Source organism: Dermacentor variabilis, chromosome 1, assembly GCF_050947875.1.
Source record: "Dermacentor variabilis isolate Ectoservices chromosome 1, ASM5094787v1, whole genome shotgun sequence".
NCBI classification, from domain to species: Eukaryota; Metazoa; Arthropoda; class Arachnida; order Ixodida; family Ixodidae; genus Dermacentor; species Dermacentor variabilis.
This window is the reverse complement of record NC_134568.1, coordinates 33,868,458-33,883,349: the sequence shown is the minus strand read 5'-3', so window position 1 is coordinate 33,883,349 and position 14,892 is coordinate 33,868,458.

Here is a 14,892-nt window from a genome sequence, read left to right as displayed (position 1 = left end):
GACACATTAAGGGAGGGTATGCAGAATGCCGCTGCGCAGCTGTCGGTCTGTGCACACAGCGACCCGTCTGTGTGCACTTAGGTGGCCTTGAAACAATACATGTGCTGAAGTGGTCTAGCACAAGAAACTTTGCTTCGGCAGTTGGAATGGTGCGTTTAGCCGGTAGATGGGGTACACTGGGGCTGCACGTAACGTCCGATAAAGACAATGGCGGGTCGAGGCGACTCCGTTTAGGCCACTCCAATCCTAAAAATCGAAAGGTGTTCAGCGCCGCATGGAAATGATAGCGAGTTATTGCTAGCCACCGGAGAAGCGCCGCGCCTGCGGGGGACTCGCCCAGCCTTGAAAGCTGCATCAGCAATGGCTGAGATGCCAAAATGCGGATTGGAAGAGACTCCGCTTCATTATTAACCTTCTTGTTTGAAGCCGCCTGAGGAACTCCCATCGCCAAGCGAAGTCCCTTTCTGTAACTGCCTCCAAGCGCTCGAATTAGCTCGGTGACGGTGATATCAGCGACAGCTGATATCGCCAAAAGGTGAAAAGAATTTAGTCAAATCTTAGTTGCCGGAATGACATCGTTATCAAGGAAGCAGATAAGGGTGGAAGTATGGCTATTTGGCCAGTAAAAAAGTATAAGCACGAGGCTTACAGACAACTAAGTAGGCTATGTAACGATGCGACATTATCCTACACACTGACAATTACCAACAGGCTGAAATCACTTTTTGCTGATGAATTAATAACACCGTCAGAATGCACATTTCTTAAACAAAGGAACAGAACTGTCGGGTGCTTCTACCTCCTACCAAAAATGCATAAAATTTCATCCACAGAACTATGCACCGCTACTATCCCAGTACGCCCGATAGTATCAAACAACAACACTCCGACAGAGAGCGTCTCCACATTCCTTCACTACTTCCTTGGTGACTTTCCGAAAACACTTCCGTCATTTGTACACGATACGCCCCACCTACTGAGAATTACAGATGACATTAATACTAAATGCACACTACCCCAAAACCTAATTCTCTCAACACTAAACGTCACAGCCCTGTACACCAACGTTCCAATCCCCGATGGTCTATCTTCGATAAAAGAAACGCTGTCGAAACACAATGCACAACGCTCTATTGAAGTCTACTTCTCTCTCCTTGAATTAATTATAACACATGACTGCTTCGAATTTGAGGAGAGTTACTGTCTACAAATACATGCGACAAGTATGGTTATGCCTGTTGTACCAACCTACGCGAACATATCTATGGGGATTCTAGAAACAGATTTGCTATCGCGCTGCACAGATAAGCGCCATACATACCTACGGTACATAGACGACATATTCATAATATGGGGACATGGTCAAGACAGTCTAGATAAATGTGTAGCATTTCTAAATTCTTTTCACGCAATAATAAAATTCATATTATAATTTTCGATGGAGTGCTTAAACTTTCTGGACACAACAATACACATTGACAATAGGACACCAAAGACAACGCTGTATAGGAAACTTTTAGGCAAACAACAGTACCCAGAATATACGAGCCAGCATCCCGAACATTGAAAGCAAGGCATCTTTAAAGGCCAAGCCACACGACTACGTCGCATTTACGTTGAAAACCAAGACAACAAACAACAAACATCTAATTTAGCAGCTGCTATCTTCCTACTTGGCATGTATTCATATTCTTCTGCTTCGTCAAGAAAACCCGCGAGATATGAAAAAAAAATGCACGTGTTCAATGCGTTCAATGCATAATAATTTTTTTTTTCGAAATGAGCTGGTCATAACTGCGGCAAGCGTGCGCCCTCAAGTGCATCATTCATTTCAGATGAAGCGTTGGCTCGGGGGTTCCTATCTAAATACATGGGAACGGAGAAATCGTTTTTCTCGGAAGCCACACTGCAGCGAACTAGATTAGGTTTGTTGCATTTAAAAGGAAAAAAAAGTGAGTCTAGTGACCGTGGACAGTGAATTTTTTCGTTTAGGCCATCAGTTTTTTTTACTAAAATGTCTGAAAATCGCAAAATTAAAAAAAAAGAACACCTATAGAGTTTACAAGTCTAACTCACCAATAAAATCGATATCACAATTCTGTAAACTCCACCTAATGCTAAATCTGAAGCGCATAAGATTGATGTAATATGCCCTGTTCTCAGATCAGCCACTATATTTGAGCGGAATCTTTGCAAAACCCTCGTAAACGTAGTAACCGTTTCAGGTAAACTGAAAATTCATATATCAAATTGGTTCTGTTTAGATTATCTGACAGATGCTGTTTACGAAACTGTGATATATATCACAGTTTCTGCACCAAAAAGTGATATCACTTTTTGGTGCAGAGTTACAGCTTTGTAAACTTCGTGGTTCAACTTTTTCTTTTGCACTTGCCCGTTAGTAAGAATATATATATATATATATATATATATATATATATATATATATATATATATATATATATATATATATATATATGTGTGTGTGTGTGTGTGTGTGCGTGTGTGTGTGTGTGTGTGTGTGTGTGTGTGTGTGTGTGTGTGTGTGTGATGGGCTACACCTTTCATTTAAATCGGGCCATCGGATGTCTAACGAAAGCATTTGTACGTTTTACATCTGTTTGAGCAAGGAAATTGGAAATTGGAACCCGCCGTGGTTGCTCAGTGGCTATGGCGTTTGGCTACTGAGCACGAGGTCGTGGGATCGAATCCCGGCCACGGCCGCATTTCGATGGGGGCGAAATGCGAAAACACCCGTGTACTTAGATTTAGGTGCACGTTAAAGAACCCCAGGTGGTCGAAATTTCCGGAGCACTTCACTACGGCGTGCCTCATAATCAGAAAGTGGTTTTGGCACGTTAAAAGCATAAAAGAAAACAAGGAAATTGGAATTGGCGATGGAGTTAAAGGTTCCTCTTAATTAAAGCTGAAATTCGTGCTAGTTGGTTTGTCGTGATTGCCAAATACCAGCGCGTAAAAAACAAGGGACGAACGTAAAGAGAGATACCGAGCGCCGTGTATACGTTTTAATATTAAGCGATCTTGCATGTGCCATCGTATACAGGGTGTTTGGCGCGTCTGCTCGGTCGTTTTCACGCCGATTAAAGTGGGCCAAACCCAGAGATGGTGTAAAGGCTACACGTATATTCCGATCCCGGAGATGATGTAATGAAAACTGGCACGATAACCAGAGACAGTTAAATCCGCGGGCCCGTGGGTCACTTGAGTCATCTGATTTCGGTAACCGCGTTCTTGCCACCTTGCAAGGGTAGGCACGCATTCTCTATGCTGCAAAAAACGCGGTGCAAAACAAGAACAGTTACACGCGCGTTATCGCGAATTCGAATGACACGATACTGCTGCGACTACATCGCAATGCGAGCAGTTGTTTGGGCAGTGCTTGGAAGTAAATTTGCAAGCACCTCTTTGCATAGCGCTTAACTGAAACGTTCCATGAGAGCTTCGGTTAACGTTGATTCCAGCAGAAGTGACGGAGCTCCCAGTGACGTTCGCGAACGCCTTTCTCCAGGACTGACCGCTACTGAGAGAGCCGGCTCTTGTATGGGTCACTGATGAAAGGAGACTCAGACTGGAGTGAATGCAATTCGTTTATTGCACGATGCGCCCTCGGCGCATTCCGAAATTCGCCTGCGGAGACTCTCCCCTAATGTCTGCTTAGAACTCCCCCCCCCCCCCCCCACCGGCCCGAGCCATGCAAGAGGTCCTCTCCAGTTCATTCACGGCTCACTCGAGCAATAGTCACGGTCCCACGCTCAAGGCACGGTACAGGAACGCCTCCAGCCGCAGTGATGTACGCCCATCGTAGTCGTCGGGCCATGACGCTCGGCAGAGTCGCAGTCTGTGACGCGCACTCGAACACCACGCCGAAGCAAGCCGTGCCTTGTGCCTGCCACGGCATTCCGTCCGTAGCTCGGGTTCGTTTACTGGATGAGTCGCCAGCATCGACGCCTGTGCCGCTGTGTTCGGGTATTGTCACAGACGTCCCATCGCTCTGCCCCACACTGTGCTTAGAAAACGTTTATTTCGACTGGAGACGATACGAACACTGAGCCACCAATCACGGCATAATTCCACCAGGAGGATAACATATAAAAAACGAAACATGGCACGTTTTGAAAGTGATGTCCGAGTCCTCACTCACCAACATATAATCACATAGACCCACGGAAAGGCACAGTTACACATAAACTAAATGTCACATGCACTGCCCTAATTTTTTTTTCTGTGTCGAAGCTATCCGCAGTACAGCAGCAGCGACCAGCAACCGCCACAATCAGCAAAGTCCCTGGGGTTTCGCAAAGAAAGCGTCGCTTTAAATGTTTCGTGTCCAGGGACTGAATTCCCACAGGTTTTCGTTCGTAAGTGGACTTTTCCATCGACCGACCGCCTTCGCTGATCATGTATTTCCAACATCGCGAGTGGCTGACAGCTGCTCTTGGGAACAGGTCTAGCTTAAGAACTTTTTCTTGTGTGTGAATAGATTTCTCCGGTCAACGGAAACGCCACCACCATCGGCAAGCTGCAGGTTGCATGCAACCGACAGGTGGTTACCCGAGTCTCCTTTTTGATTCATTACGGTGTTGGTGTTGTGTATTGTGATGTTTATGCGGGAGGTGTGCGTCATGTGGGAGCGTGTCTTATGCTGTGTGAGTGTGCGCGCAACGGTCCAAGGACCACCCCGACATCTTATGGTACCCACCGTGTGGGCTGCGCTCGAGACGCGCCTGATGCCGGGGCGAATGGTGAAGGCCGTCACCAGCCTAGCACCAGTGTGTGTCGTGGGGGTGAGTGTGTTCGGTCACACGACCCACCCCGCATTGTATGGTACCCATCGTGTGGGCGGCGCTCGAGATGCGCCTCGTGCAAGTGGCCTGAGTCCAATGCATGGACCGGCTCATTAGTGTTCATCGCCATCATTAGGCAGTGAAGCATGGAGGTTCTCGTCTATGCCGCGCGCCTTTTATAGGCTGGCTCAGCTCACGCATTTGATGGTGTGCTCCTAGTCTACGTGTGCCCTTGTGCTGCCGGGTTCTCGCGCTGCCTCGCTCGTTCCGCGGCTGCGCTCGCGCGCTCACGTTCGGTTGCGTGCACGTGATGGTATACTCACTTCTTCCTCCTCCTGAGCGCACACCATTGTGGGCGAAGGACTGATTTTTGCATGTTTCCTACGGAATTACGCAGTGATTGAAAGATGAAAGCTAAATGTGCCCATCGCTACAAAATATACGTCATCCAAGAACAGAATTCCTTTAATAAAGCGAACCTCTCTATGCCTACTTTCCTAGGTTTTAAGGTATGGCGCATCTGCTCGATGGGTATTTTGCAGAATTAAGTGTACTTAACTGTTGCATAATCTCCAGGATCGTCTGGCTGTAGTCGGCACACCGACCCTGGGTACGGCCAATCCCGGTGTCACTACAAAGCGCTGCCACATGGTTCAGCTGGTGGGGTTCTCCTTTCTTGCTGTCTTCACAGGTAGGCAGGTAATCGTTATATTTAAATAGGCCGTGGAAAATATAATCAGTTGCATGGCACTTATTTTACCGCTTTGCGAAAGCTTCGCTTCTCGGATTCCGACATCTTAGTGGGATGTGCAGAATTTTTTGTATGCCTCTTTGGATGCCATTCAGCGACTTTGACGAGTTCCTGTGTAATACCTAAGGTTTCGCAATAGCTGAAATGTTGCTCTTAGATAATGAAACCGTTCAATATCACGCGCTTTTACGTTGATACTGACATGTATGTGTGCGTTATGTATAACTATGGACCGACTATATCTACACTGATATTATTAGGTTTCCTTGTTTCTCCAGCAATATTTGAGCAAACTACCCGTTGACGACCCGTTTCGCGGGAAGAATTCTGAACACGACGTAAGATATCTCGCACAGAATGAAAACAAAATCTTATCCGCCTTTTCAGTAGACATAAAAGACTTGTATTAATCGATACCACAAAATAAATTGATGGAATCCGTCACTGACTGTATCGATAAATTTGGAGCAGTTGCTTTCCAGAACGCTTCTGGCATAGAAGAAGGTTCTTTTTTAATACTATTGTCCATGCGCCTGAAGTCTGCGCACATACAATGGAATGGCGACATCTTTCTACAGAAAGAGGGTGTGTGTATAGGTTCATGTATAGCGCCTGTTTTAAGCGACAGCTTTTTAGCTTCAAAAGACAAGGTGTTAACGCAGTGCTTATCAGGGACAAATGTGATGCAAACCTTTAGATTTGTGGTGTTCTTTTTTTAGTTTAGTTAGATTTTTTTAGTGTTCTCAGATTGTAACAGTCCAGAATTGGAAACCCAGTCATCATTAGTACTGTCAGAGTTTAAAACAGCCTTGCATACTTTAATCCTGACTCACGAGCTTCCGGCCGATAACTGTTTAAAGTTTTTAGATTTGTAAATTACTTTCTCATCGTGTCTTGCTTGCTGGCAGTTCAAGCCAAGGGCTAGCAACGCATCCCCTCCCTCAACTCAGCTCGCTAAAAAGTAATAAAAAGAAGCATCATTCAATTATGTCTAACCAACGCACTTAACAAGTCATGTGTGCATCGACTGCAAAGAAGTTTTCATTATCAGGTCAGCCGCCTCAAAGGGGCACATAACCTCACCATGTGATCATATCCGTTGCAGTAAAAATGGTCAGGTAACTCAAGGAACCTAACGTTGTAGACCAGGGTCGAGCAGACACTTCTGGAACCAGGTTTGCTTTTATCTCATATGTTCATGGCATATCTCACAATCTGAAAAAAGTAGGCTAATGAACAGGTGTTCGGGTTTTATTTTCCCCTCCGAAACGTCTTGGTTTGATGTGTGCCCAGATGAATGCAGGACATCATGAAAATAAACAGGTGTGTGCAAAAAAACATGGGCAGAAGCAGGTCGGATGTGTAAAGAAAGTAGTTTATTCTGGTCCCTTGTCGTGTGGTTCATCATATGTTGGCCAAACGGCCAGATGTCTGAATGACAGATTTTATGGGCATCAATATAAGATGGAAATCCAGCTCTCGGGTCACATTAGTGCTCATTGTAAGGCTCACAAGTGCACTCCAGATTTTGATAGAACCTGTGTTTTGAACAGGGCAGATGATAAACTGACAAGGGAGATATTGGAAGCGCTTGAGATCAAGAATCGTGGTGATGCTTGTATCAGTGAACCCTCAGTTCCCGTATCGACAAAGGAACTGGCGTATCTTGGGAGCGGCGCTTAAGAAGCTGTTGTGTATCGTGTTTTCGTTGCGTGATGCTCATGACGGCACTGTTTTTTTTCCCTGATGTTTTGATTCCTTGCAGCAGCTATTTATTCCCGTGTCAAGAAATAAAACGCTCAGTCGCTCGTGCACCTACGTGGTTGTCCCGTGTCGTCTTCCTTCGTCCGTCGTTTTATTTGGCGCCTTCGTTGTAAGCAGCTATTATGCACGAATTGTTTCATAACGAAGAGCAAACATGTCCTCACGCGCTCTCTATTCTTGTAATGCGAAAAGCCGGCACATTCGAGCAGCCCTCCCACGTTTCACATCTGCTCCCTCACCTGCTTGGCTCACGTGAACAACCAAGTCGTCAAGAAGGCTACGTATATGTGCTCGACCCTTGTGGAAAAGAAAGCACTCGCGGTCGAATTGACACGGCAGATTATCGCATTGTTTTCTGACGCACGCCCGCACCACAGTGTTATTTCACATATCAGTGAGGTCAAGGTCAGAATACCTAAGCGAATTGTTAGCTTTAATAAAAAAAGGTTTCGATGATACTCCCTAATGCGAAACTTGGTCAGAGCTTGACACGTATTTTAAATGAATTAAATTATCGGGTTCTACATGCTAAAACCGCTTGCTGGTTATGAGGCACGACGTAGTGGGGGGACTCCGTAAATTTGGACCACCTGAGGTTCTTTAACGTGCAACTAAGTCTAAGTATACGGATGTTTTCGCCCCCATCGAATTGCGGCCGTCGTGGCCGAGATTCGAACCCGCGACCTCGTGCTTCGCGATTAAGCAACCGCGACCTCGCGACTAAGCAACCACGGCGGGTGTTACGTGTTTTCATTTCGCAATATATTGAGACAAAAAATTTGAGACCGAAATCGCCGCACCGACTGGCAGCGGGCCATTGCCGTCAGTGCCTTCGCAGAGAGAGGGGCAGTATGGGAACGCTGGCATGATGAGCGGCATCGGAGCCAGCGGTGGAAGAAGACGACGACGAACGCGCGAGAATTGGCATGACCGTGTAAGCGTGTTCACGCCGAGTGACGGCGACGCTCAACCCAGGAACGGGCGCCTAATAACTGCGCTCTAAAACAATTAAAATCATTAATGTGTGATAGTACGCTAAGTGCAGTATGAACGCACCTCACTGCATGGACACCAAAAGTGCGGGAGGAGATCACTCTTTCCGCAATATCGATCTGATGAATCCAAGTAGGACTCTTTCCAACCAAAATCATGAGGTCGCTAGCTTTCTCAGTCATAAAGGATGATTGATGTACTTAAGTTAGCTTTCCTGCATAAACTGCTGCAGATATAGTAAATTATTCGTGGGGACGTTGAGGCCAACTGCTGTGTATGACTAATTTCGTAAGTGCTAATTTGGCTATATACTCCGTACGCTTTATCGCGAAGGGATAGTTATTTGACAAAACTATGGGAGGCAACTCAGCTGAAACGGTTGCTGTAAGGCTGACGCCTGATGCCTATGCCGTGCACTGACTCATATGGCACAACCCCGCTTCCGCGCTTAGGCGTCATATTCAGCGAATTAGGCAGAGACGCGGAAAAATTTTAAGTGCGCATCTTTCGTACTACTGCGTTTTTTTTCACTTCCTTTTCGGTTGTGTATTGTTCTCTCCCCCCCCCCCCCCCATAATGTCGGATATCGTATCTCAGGACAAGCGATGCGCTTGTTGAACTTGTTGATTAGGGAGACGAACTTCGTGGCTATGACACACAACTTGAGGATAAGTATATACTATTGCATGAAATGCTGGTTGCCTCGAGCATTTATACTCAAAAAGTGTCGATAGTACCGGCTTCACATTGCTGATGGGCATCCTTGCATGGAATGAATTGATTTTTTTTTGCCGCTTTTGATGTCCAAGAAAAGCAACCAGAAACCGCTTTCTTGTTTTTATTTCACCCAGACCTCGCATCTCTACTACTAACCTACGTGTATAAACAGGACCTTCCAATGTCAGTGGGTAAAAGCCGTTAACTTCAGTATGTCGAGCCCCTAACTGCGCGAAGAAGGCAGATTTTCGCCGTGATTGAGAACACGTTCTCAAACTCTGACCAGTGTTGGTGCCGACCGACGGAAGAACTTCACGGGCGCCCACTTTAACCCGCATATCAAATTTATGATTTAACTTACTAGAATTATTTATCCAGCAATGAATAAATAAATACAAAATACTGCAAGTTCAACTGGGCCCAACCATAAGGCTGTAAAAGTACACAACAAGAAAAATGCAGAGGAGCATTCAGGGAACAAACAAGTCACATTCTCATTGAAAAAGTGTATCATCAATAACTAATGCGCTCTGAAGAATCAGTATCGCTTAGCAATGAGAATGGTAGATCGTTTCATTCCCCTATGGACCGTTTTATCGGCGAGGAGGAATGCAGCTTGGAACCAGCGCGGCGCCTCGGTCTCCTCCTCGCACTGGTATGCGCGGACGGCCGTTTCTCCCAGCGGCAGCTTGGAAAGGTTGCGGTGTCACTGGAAATTAGTGAAATTCTAACGTGTTTCGTCTGTGATTGCTGCGATGGTTACCAAGGTGAAGAAGAATAAGAAGAATAAGAACTATTCATTTACAAGTCACAAAATACCGGCAAGCAAACACTTGTTGGAACTGTAGCCAAATGCTAGTTGAAGGTCCGATAAAGAAAATACAGGCAACACTTGTATTTTGTATCTACAGGGAAACCTGTAGGCTGCATTTGGCTGGATAATCAGCTTCTGGAAGCGATTGTGAAGTGTATCTTCAGCCGCGCTGGCTCGGTGGACTCCGCCACTGAGGTTGGAGACACGCGTCGGCTTTGGAATGCTAGCATAAACAGAAAGCACTTGAAGTCGTGAGCTTCGTCACGTGTACGTTCAGAAGATTTTGCTTCCGGTGAAGCAACGACGACGAACTCTGCACCTTTGACCAAACTAGGACGTGAACGAAAGGTGCGTGTTCGAGTCGGTGAACTTGTGCCAATGGACGAAGTCAACTGTTTATTCGTACGAGCACATTAAAAATTTTCTGTTCAAATGTGTTCTAAGATTATTATACTTGGCAACAAAAGTACTGGCGGAAGATGAGTGGGGACGTAATATGGAAATAGTACGTGCCGACGAAGAAAGTGAAGCTGTGTTCTTTTTCGCTCTGCATGTGGCACCACGGCGAAGAAATTCTCGTTCGATTCGTAGGACATAATAATTAAGCTCATCCATCATTCTCTTTCACACACAGTTGTTATAGGAGGTTTGTTGTATTCATATAGGAGGTTGTGGCCAAGTACTGCACCAGGGTGGCCAATCCTGCTCTGGTGAGAGAGTGCGTTACCGGTTCTGGTCACCGGGATCAGGCCGCACTCCAGGCCTGTTTGTGCAATTTTCTCAACACACGGTTTTTTTTTTGTATTTCCCGGTGGAGAATTGCGCGGCACCGGGATTTGAATCACGGTCCTCTTGCACTGGAGACGGATACTCTACCGTCCCCGCAGGAGTTAAATTAAAAATTGAATTATGGTGTTTTGCGTGACAAAACCACTTTCTGATTATGCACGCCGTAGTGGAGGACTCCGAAAATTTCGACCACCTGGGGTTCTTTAACGTGCACCTAATTCTAAGTACACGGGTGTTTTCTCATTTCGCCCCCATCGAAATGCGGCCGCCGTGGCCGGGGTCCGATCCCGCGACCTCGTGCTCAGCAGTCTAACACCATGACCACTGAGCAACCACGGCGGGTCCCGCAGGAGTTGTACGCCTCATTTAACCTACAGTGGTGCCCTATTTGATCAGTCAAGGTGGACCAATCTGAGCTCGGTTATACCGCATGGATGGCACTCGGCTAGAGAACCTGGTATTTATGACCTGCACATGTGTGGCCACACATAATTGAGGATATATAATTTTTTTTTTAAGAGGGTTTCCGTACAGTGATAAAAGGAAGGAAAATACATTAAAAGAAAAAAAAAAGGAACATAACATGTGATTTGAACTCGTGATCCTTCAATGTTGCCCGGAAAGGTAGCTCAGTCGGTTGGTTCGTCAAGCCAAAGGCCACTTTCAAGCGCCAAAGCTCCTGCTCCGAGCCTCATACTTATGTGGAAAGGGACTGATGATTTGGTTTTAAAGCGCAACCGTGGTAGGGAAACGGAAGGCGATATAAGCATGCGTGTCCATGATACGCACACGAGAAACTGCCTTACAATATTTAGAATTGATATATATATACACACACAAAAGCCAATATAGGCTGCTTGACACTATCTCGCGCGGACCCGCCGTGGTTGCTCAGTGGCTATGGTGTTCGGCTGCTGAGCACGAGGTCGCGGGATCGAATCCCGGCCACGGCGGCCGCATTTCGGTGGGGGCGAAATGCGAAAACACCCGTGTGCTTAGATTTAGGTGCACGTTAAGAACCCCAGGTGGTCAAAATTTCCGGAGTCCTCCACTACGGCGTGCCTCATAATCAGAAAGTGGTTTTGGCACGTAAAACCCCAAATATTATTATTATACTATCTCGCGCGTTTTTATAGCGAAGTACATCAGAACCGACTCGTCGTTCCACAACAACCATTTCCTGAGTGATCGCCAGATATATGCCGAATAACTTCCTGTCATTCAATAAGAATGTCTCTCTTTCATGCAGCCTACCAATTCGTGCTGTTTCGGTTTAGACAAAATTTATCATTCGAGGCGCACTTGCCAAGTTTGCCTCCAATTAAAACTGCCTGCGATGCCTATAGTGCAGCTCTTATCTCACTCAACATACACAGTTCTATATACGTGCATCCGGTGCAATGCTTTCCGTTGTATCAGCAATTTCAATGTCATGGCCGATCATGTAAGCAAAAGTAGCTGTTTACTATTTACAATATCCAGAATTGATCAAACGTGAAGTTGTCACCGGCATTCTGAGTGGTTGGAAGGCATAATTTCTTGGAAAAATGGCCGCCAGAGGAGCAGCGTGAACTCGAGCGGCTTTATAGACTAGGAAAACTGCCTTAAAATATTTAGACTTGAGGGGAAGCTTCGTTAACAAACTATAACACGGCAATCAGCACTCGTATACGACGAGAGAAATTATTGAGACGTGGGAAATTCCCTTGAAATAATAATAATTGTTATAAATCAGCTCTAAACTTTCTTGACGTCGCTGTACAAATTATAGATAATCGAATATTCACAACCTTATGTAAACAACCAACAGACCACGAACATTACCTTCATTTCAAAAGTAGCCATCCACAACATTGCAAGAAAGCCATCCCGTATTACCGACATAATGTAGCGCGAAGACACAATTACACAGAAGAGACACAGAAAACGTCACAGGCGCTACTAACTTTATTTGAAGGGCAGCGAGAAAAGTATATATTCTCTTTCCCACACGTAGGCGCACCTACCACTACCGAGGGCGACTATCTTATTAGCTCACTTATTAGCTTATTATCTTATTAGCTATTAGACATTAGCTCACGCGCAGTTTTATATTTTCTTAATAGTAATCTCTTTAGCTCGCGACTCTCTCCCTCATTTGCTTTCTTCTTCGTGTTTTAAATTTTTTCCTTTTTTCTCGTTGTTTACACACACACACACACACACACGCATATATATATATATATATATATATATATATATATATATATATATATATATATATATATAGGGTGTTTCAGCGAACACATTAAAAAATCTTTAATAAAAGTTGCCTGTGGCAGATATCACAATTTTAGTTCGTGAGCTGGTCTACCCGAAGTGGCGGACGATACTAGCACAAAAAATTTAGATGAGAAATTGACTAATTAATAAAAAATTCACTTATTACGTTTTAACTAATTACATTATGGCCCGTATTGCAATTTACAAATTATAGCCGTGGAGTTCGCAAGGCGAATCCACTTGGAACCAATTTCCAAGATGAGACCAGCTTCGAGATATAAATTCCCGAACTTTGCGGCGAAATGCATTGGCGCTCCAGTTAGTTTGTTAACAAAACGTCGTTTCTAATAAAGGGAAAATGAGTCATCCACCTAACCGTAGCTAAGTGCTACAAAGGAAACGCATACGGGTTCTTCGAAAGAAAAGCTTCGCAGTTGAAGAAAAATTAGTCCTGGTCCGGAACCCGGGGCCACCGCTTTTCCGGGGCAGCCCATCTGAGCTAACCAGGCGGCTAGCAGATACCAGGCGAAGTCGAATTTATCGACCACTCAGAATCAAAGGCGGGAGTTTGACGTAATAGTTCTGCGGAAGCCCTCAAGGTGGAGAGAAGTAATATCCCGGCACCAGAGGACCATTCACACACTAACTACTGCAGAACAGAAGTACTCGATTAACAGAGCAGGAATGTCTATCTGTAGGTTGGGCCGTACAAAAATTCCGGCCGTCGGTTGGGCGGTATATAGCTCCGCAGTAAAACGTTTCAGTGTGGATATCCATCAGTTTATTATGTGCTATAAGCAATTGTAGAAGCATGAGACAGCGCTGCTTGCTTGCTCAGAGCAGTTCGTTCAGTTTCGAAAAAAAAAACGAAAAAAAAAAACGCGGCAGCTGTTTCACAAAGTGCATTCTTCCTAGTGACACAGCCGAGCGTTTGAGGCGTACAACCGCGAGCGTGCGCGCTGCTTGATCTATGCGTGCGGATATAGCGTTTCGCCGTCCTCCAGCCGACGTCAGCTGCGTGAGAAGGCCTCAGAAGCGTTGCTTCAGCCGGAAGACCCTCACGGCATCGTCAGCTGCCTTCACTCTGCAAAAAGGAAAGGGGGCAAACGGACGCATCTGCAGGCCAAACGTATATACGCTTACATGTGCTCGAAACAAATGTTTTACCTGAGGATCGCACAGGCCCTGTACTGGCCCTTTTTATGCTTCTCTTTTTGTCACACTGTCATAACAAGTGTCATATTTATTTCTTTCTCTCTCTCTCTCGATCTCGGTCTCCCTTCGTCGTTCTCTTCCGCTTCTAATGCATATTAATGTGCGGAACCATCCATAAATGTAAAACAGGTAGTAAAAAAAAAAGGTGACAACCGCTAATGTACTGATCAACGGCGCTGATTAGCTAATCAAATTGATTTATTTTGACGTAGAATCTAATATAATGCGCAGTGGGCGCGACAATTTTCGTATCGATTTTACACTGGCACAGACATGCATGCGTACCGTATAAAGCATGCATTAAAATTAATTTTAATTATTTATGTCAATATTTTCTCGTTGAAAAAGTTTATACTTCAAATATTACATTCCGCTTTACCGGGAAAAAAAGACAGAAAGGTGAAAGTTATATATGGGGTCTATATATAGACAAAGACATAATATAGCGCCAGATTTAATTTCTTTTTAGTCGAGCAGTACGCATTTGCTAATAAAAAGATCGGGAACTGTTTTATTATGGAGAGAACACTGTTGTACTGTTGCTTAGTTACGGCTCAGCTGTGCAATGACGCCTGAGACGACCTTCTACCTCAGCAAGGTCGGCAGTTGGGCCATTCGGTTGACATCCGTTTCGCTTTGGCCGCGAAACGGGGACAAAGCAAACATATGAGGAAAGGGGACAGACGCTAACTGACATGTTTTTAAATGAATCGCGGAAAGCACATGCAAAAAGAGAGTATGCGCACACATACACATTCAGAGAAAAGCTTGCTCCGAAAATC